Below are 7,294 nucleotides of genomic sequence, written 5' to 3' on the forward strand. Positions count from 1 at the left end.
GTTGCCCTTAGCTGAGCTCTGGGAGATGACAGTAGATTCTGGAGGGTAAGGCAGAGACATTGGCAGAGATTGGTTGCCATCTTGCTTCTGCACATAGCAGCTGACTTTGGTGAAAAAGTACCCCTTATGGTGCATTGGGTTGTACTTTTCATGGCCTTGCAACTGTAAATAAACCCCCTTTATTCAAGGCAACCATCTCTGGTATTTTGTCTCTGCACCTCTTTGACAACATAAAAAGAAATACTATAAAGTTTCCTATGTAAATAAATTGATTTAGAGATAGGAAGTTTAATACAAAGTAAAGCATTAATTAAAATTGTAGACATGACATGCAGAAATCACAAAAATCATGACAATATTTTAATTAGTGTCAATGTGCCCAGCTGGCACACTGACAGCCCAGAGATTCAAGTCTCTTGGACATATACCAACTCCAGCACCACAGGCTCAAAAAAACGACAGAAGAGGCATGTGCAGAGAAGTCACATCTGAGTCCAACTCCATCACACTCAGGAGCACAAATTCCAAAATAGGGCCCACTGGCAAGGCACCAAACTCTGGAGCCATCTGCCATGACCTTAGGACCTGGATATCTCCATAGCCGGCAGGAGCACCACTACCTGAGGTTGTATTTACTTCGGCTGTCTCTGAGATCCTGAAGAGATGTGCATAAGTGCGGCCCCTCTGATGACCTCCTGACTCATTTTGAACTCATTTGTCTTTAGCGTTTCCCCCTTTTATTCAAGGTCTTTTTCTAGTTGCATCACCAGCTGGTGCTTGGTAGTAATCCCTTAGCACCAGGGAGGCTCAACCCCAGTAGTCATGTCCCATGCTGGAGGTAAAGAAATCTTAGGTTTCATAATGTTATGATTCCCACATGCCCCTCTCTCCCCCTTCCACACTTTCCCACATTAACATCCTTCATCAGTGTGGTACATTTGTTACAATTGATGAACACATATTGAATCATTGCCACTAGCCATGGCATATAGTTGACATTATAGTTTACACTCTATCCCCTGCAATTTTGTAAGTTATGGCAAAATTTTGATGAGTAAAATGAACCTGTTTGTTACTTAAGCTTCTATTTGTGTAGATTGCAGTGTGACAGGGTGATATTATGCTTCATTTAGTGAAAAATCTTTCAGTCATCTTAACTAGTATAAGTATAATCTGGGTTAAAAAAATATTCTATTTAGAGAAAATAATTTACTTTGTTGAACAATTTCTGATATAAATGCCTCCAAATAAGGATTTTTGGCAATTTTGAAATTCTTTTGAATACATAAAGATAAGCACCGTTAATTAGAAGAAATATTTTACATTTTTATCATGATTTCAGATATGACTTCTTATTTTGATTGGTAAAGATGAAAGCTTCAATTTCTTCTTAGAAATATTGAATGGAATTTAGATGATAAAAACCGGGTTTTTAATGCATTATGTTGATATAAAAAGACATTTACCACATCAACATACTCATCTAACTATTGAAAAACATGACCTGGAGCTAGAATTAAGCTTTAAGTCTCTTTGTTTTCTCTGCCTGACAGGAATTTATTAAAGAAACAATCCATTCTGTCAAACAATAATATATGATTTATTGCTGAGAAATCAGTACATTTAAAAAAGGAGCTAGCAATTAACAATAGGAATTTTCAAAAATTATACTTATGTTAATCCACAAATAAGTGAAGCTGAAGAAATGAGTTAAAAAAATTTTGGAAACACTAATATGTGCTGTGAAGGATGTATTATACCCTATTTTCATAGTGCTGGCTTCTTTTGTTTAAAGATTTGCTCATTTACAATTCAGATGTCCTCAGGGACAAGTATTTTTGGTATTTTTATTTCCTTTCAGTTTTAAAATTCCTACCAATAATTTCTAAATAAATTAAGATGCAAATATCCTGATAGGAACACAGCATTGCAACACAGGATTCTTTATGTTGCTGGTAGATTTCATGAAATAATGTTACAAAGAATAAATCAGCCAAAAACTGCTGTGTGAAACACTTTAAATAAATTATACACTATTAAATAATGATGATTTCATACTTGGAGCTGCATAAACTCTGTCTTCAGCCTATCCCTACACTGTCAGCTTTAGAAAACTTACCTATTTCACAAGGAACTAAAGATTATTGTCAATCAAAGGTATGAAAGGACAACAGAGATGACAAGAATTATAAAAACTATTCTGGATCTAAAAGAAAGAAAGGAATGAAAGGGGTCAGCATTTATTCATTGACTAAATTAATTAATGAGTAAGGATGTTGAAGAGGCATTATCTATTTTAATATTGACAATAATCCTTAGAAACACCCTTAAATGTCCCAATTTTACATTTATGGAAACGTAAGTTAATGAGTATTAATGCTTTGACAAGGTCACAAAACTAGTAAGTGACAAATTAAAAATTTGAAATTGAATCATATGACTCCAAATTCTGCATAATTTTTGTCAATATATTTCTTTTCTTTTGACCCTATTATTTTTCTGTTTATATTTTGACTGTGATGTTCTTCTTTAAGTTTGGCTTGCAGTTACCAAGTAATGAAGCATGATAAAGAGTATCATTTAATGAAGTTCTAATTGAGAGAATAATGTAGGAAAAGGTAATGATAAATGAAGAATCAAGGAGAAGTTGTCAAGATACATAGTTTTAAGAGCTATTTCATAAAGGTGAGATTGGAACTTGAATTGAATAATTTTCTAATCTCAAAAGCGTATCTGTTTATGAGAAACAGTCCAGTCATCTCATCTTATCTTTGGACAAAAATCCTATCTGGAGACTCATATTCTATAAGTCTTCCAGAAAACCCCAGGAAAGGTTTATGCAAATAGATGTCAAAACATCCTTGACCTTCATGGTCAAGGGATTTACTTGCTAATAGCCCCAGGAACCATAGAGATCTTCCTTCACTGGTGTGGGGTTTTTTTTTCTTTCCACACAGATGTGAACTCAATAAGAGAAAGGTCTCAGGACTTTGAAAGGCTGCTTTAGTAATTTGCATGTATACAGATTTTCTATGTTAGAAACCCTCCCAGTTTGAGACATCATAGAGCAATCAAGTAAAATCCTCATCAACATACAGAAAAAGACATTTACAGAAAGCCCCACTCTTTCATCCACTAATGTCTATTCCATAGTGTGGTAGTGTGGAGCTAGGTACCATAGAAAAACCTATTCTTGATGCTGGACTTTGTATTCCTGCCACGGCCCACTGGGTGAACTGGGGGAGTGTAAACTACAACGTAAACCATTATCCATGTGATTCAGCAGTGCTCCAAAATGTATTCACCAAATGCAATGAATGTCCCATGATGATGAAAGAGGTTGTTGATGTGGGATGTATATGGGGACCTCTTGTATTCTTTCAATGTAACATTTATAAAAAAATAAAGAGAGAAAAAGAAAAAGAAAAACCTGTTCTTAAAACTAAACCATTCTGGTACAAGTGAGCTTTTATAAATAGGATTTTTTTTTTACTGTAACAACTTTATTTTTAGAGAGGTTCTAGATTACAGAAAAATTACATCAAAAGTATAAAGATTCATACATCCCTCATCACTTCCCTCTTCCACATCTTCCTCCATTAATAACATCTTACAATTGTGTGGTACATTTGTTACGATTGATGAATAAATATTGAAACATTGCTACTAATATCTATAGTTTACATTGTGGTTTACATTTAATTCCAATGCCTTAACAATGCCCTATATTATACCTATTACTCCCTCCCCCTCCACTCAGAACCTCTGGTAACCACTATCTTTATATCAATGTTACATGTTCTTCCATTACTCCAATATTAGTAAGTTTATTTTGTTCCTGGTTGCATTCGCCCCTTACGTTGGTACACTCCTCAATCATGGGGATCTGGGGGTGGTGATGCCCACTCAACCTCAGACTGAGAGGGAGCTAAGATTCATGGGGTAAATAGAAGGAACTGCTTTGCTTACAGTTATAGGTACTCTCTGATTTTCAGGATGGGGTTGCCCATCATCATTTCGTTAGTTGTCCTGGGCAAGTCCAATGATCTGGAGAGTAGGTGTTGACCACAACTCTGCTGAGATTCAAGGCTCAACAGGCACATGACAGACTGAAGATTTAAGTCTCTGAGTCATTAAATTTTAATGCATATAGTGCTAATCATAGGCTTAAATAAAAGGAGTAGAAAAATCATGAAATGTATGGAAATTATGAGTCTAACTCTGTTAAATTGTGGAAATTTGTTGTCACATATTTCAAGGTAAGGCCCAATGACAGGGTGCTGATTTCAAGGGATTCTATGCCTTGCTTATACTCTTGGATGACTCTAGAGCTCTCAGGAGCATCCCTATTTGAAGCTTTGTTCATAGTGGCAATTAGTGAGATCTGCCTGAGACATGCATAAACATAACCTCTGGAAGGACCTTCCACCTCATTTTGAAATCTCTTAGCTATAAAAATTCTTTTGTATTTGACCTCACTTTGGTCAAGGTCTTTTTCCAAATGCATCACTGGTTGATGCTTGATAATTAATCCCTTGGTGCTAGGGAGGCTTATCCCCAGGAGCCATGTCCCATGCCAGGGGGAAGGTAGTGCATTTATTTGCTTAGTTAGGCTTTGAGACAGGCAACATTTGAGTAACAAGATCGTTTTCAGGAGGCAACTCTTAGGCAATAGTTATCATTAGGCTAAGTTTCAATTTTATAAGAATAAGATTTATAGTTACATACATTAATATTGAGGGCTTGACATATTGGTCTGTTTTCTTTTATTAGGCACTGCTTATGTACTTGAGATTCTTACCCATCTATCTGACAAGTAACAGTGCTTGCCAGGATGGGAGCTTAACATTTTGATTTTTATTGTGTCGGTCTCCATCCACTGAGATAACACTGTATGACAACAAAAAACATTCTTATTCCATAGAAGCATGCCCCAGGTACACCTTTTCCTATACATCTCCCCACCACTGACACCCTGCACCAGTAACCATCCCCTAGCATATCTGCAACTGTGTTTTAAACAACTGTATTTTAAACCACAGCCTTCCAACTCCCCAGAGTTCACCTGGTCCTTCCTCCAGGCCTCCCCCCAGTTCCATGGATAGTCCACCCCACCTCCCCAATCCTGCTCACCCTCACACTCCAGCACCTTCCACCCCACTCACATTCCTGCACCGCCATCACCCCCATCCACTACCAAATCAACCTCTGCTATTTTATCATAAATTCTGTCCAGATTGAGCATCTGCCCACAATTCTCTACTCCTTTCTGTCTCCTGGCAACCTATATTTCAGACTATCTCTGTGAGTCTGCTCAATATGCTTAGGTCATACCAATGAGGTCATGCAATATTTGTCCTTTAATGACTGGCTTACTTCACCCAACATAAGGTCTCTGAGATCCATCGATGTTGTCATGTTTCAAAACTTCATTCCTTCTGACAGCTGAGCAGCATTCTATTGTATGTATATATCATATTTTGCTTATACACTCATCTGTTGATTGAAACTTGGGTTACTTCCAACTTTTGGCAATAATGAATAATGCCACTATGAACATTGGGGTGCATATATCTGTTCATGTCCCTGCTTTCAGCTTTTCCATTGATCTTTTTTCTTTTGTTGTTCACACTTCAAGTGTGAAGTTTATAAAGCCATCACCTACAACATGATCTCATAGATGTTTTCCTATATTATCTTCTAGGAGCTTTATTGTCTTGGTTCTTATATTTAGGTCTTTGATCCATCTTTTGTATAGGGTGTATGATGGTCATCATTACTCATTCTTTTAGATATGGATATCCATTCTCCCAGCACCATTTGTTGAAGAGGCTATTCTATCCCAGGTGAATGGCTTTGTGGCCTTTTCCAATATCATTGGCCATATATGCATGGGTTTATATCAGAACTCACAGTTTTGTTCCTAAATAGGACCTCCTGATGAGGTAAGTCCAGCTGAATCAGGAAGGCTCTTCATCCTATAACTGAAGACTTTATTGGAAAGTCCACAGAAAGAAAGAAGCTAGAGAGAGCAGCCAGAAGCTAAAAGTCAAAAGAATCTGAAGAGAAAAGAGAAGCTAGGAGAGGCCACCATGTTTACTGCCATGTGACAGAAAAAACAAGGACCAAGGTTCTCAGTAACCAGCCCCACAATACCACAGTCTTCTGGGATAATATCTTCTGGGATAAACTCAAGTTCACTTGAGTTTGGACTTCTCTCTGCCTCAACCCTGTAAGCCAAAATATTCCCATTGTTTAAGCCAATCCATTACCTGGCACTTGCTTTAGAAGCAAGGAATTAAAACACTTACTATCAATCTATGAAATTAGAGGACTAAAATTTTAGATGCAATGCAAAATGCCAATTTATTGAAGTAAAAACTGACTTTCCTAACAAGATATTTTTCAGCATGTACTAATTGAACCTCCTTTAGAAAGGATAACTTGACTTTCTTGGGATTCCTACATCATCTCTGACAGGGAAGGCTGAAGATTGTGCTGTCATCACTCTCAGCCACAATATTCCTCCGTTCTTTCCCCACTATTCTTATTTGACTAGTGGTGCCTCTTAGTTCTGCTTTTCTTTCCCTGAAATCACTGCTATGGTATTATCCTGATTGGTTAATAGGTGATGTGTGTATGTTGGCTTTACAATACTCACTTCAACATTCATCAAAGTGACATTTGCATGCCTTTAATATTTTCTCTCCATTTACCAGGTAATTTAACACTTAGTTTCTGACAGTTGAAGTCCATCTGCTATATTTGACAAATTTTATATTAAGACATATCTCACATAGCTGTTTTGTTCATTATAATATATTTCCCCTCTTTGTAGGCATTGGCCCATTTATACTGGTTTACTTTCAGTATTAAAATTTTCCTTTTGCCTCCAAAAATATATTCCAAGGACAAATTCATCCTCAGAAAGTGGATTCTGTCCTGGGGAACTTTTAGTCTCCTACTTCTTACATCCCTTTTCAATGCCATGGGAATGAACAGGTCTACACAGTTGAACCCTTACCAACCTTAGAAGTTGTACTTCTGAAAATAGATCATGGTTCAAAAAATTCCTGTAGTGAATATGAAGGAAAGGAGAATTAAAAGGCAAAAATCATTCAATATAACATAAGAAGGGCACGCCTTATAATTGTTGCCAATGTTCCACATGTGCATTTGCAACACATCTCTTCAGAGACCCAACAGAAAAGATTATAAAGAATGTTAAAGCCATCTACCAAGAAGGTCAAAGAAAATTGGACAGGAGTCAGTAGCTAAAAGGTAGGCTTACTTG

The sequence above is a fragment of the Dasypus novemcinctus genome, chromosome 1 (genome assembly GCF_030445035.2).
Source record: "Dasypus novemcinctus isolate mDasNov1 chromosome 1, mDasNov1.1.hap2, whole genome shotgun sequence".
Taxonomy (NCBI): Eukaryota; Metazoa; Chordata; class Mammalia; order Cingulata; family Dasypodidae; genus Dasypus; species Dasypus novemcinctus.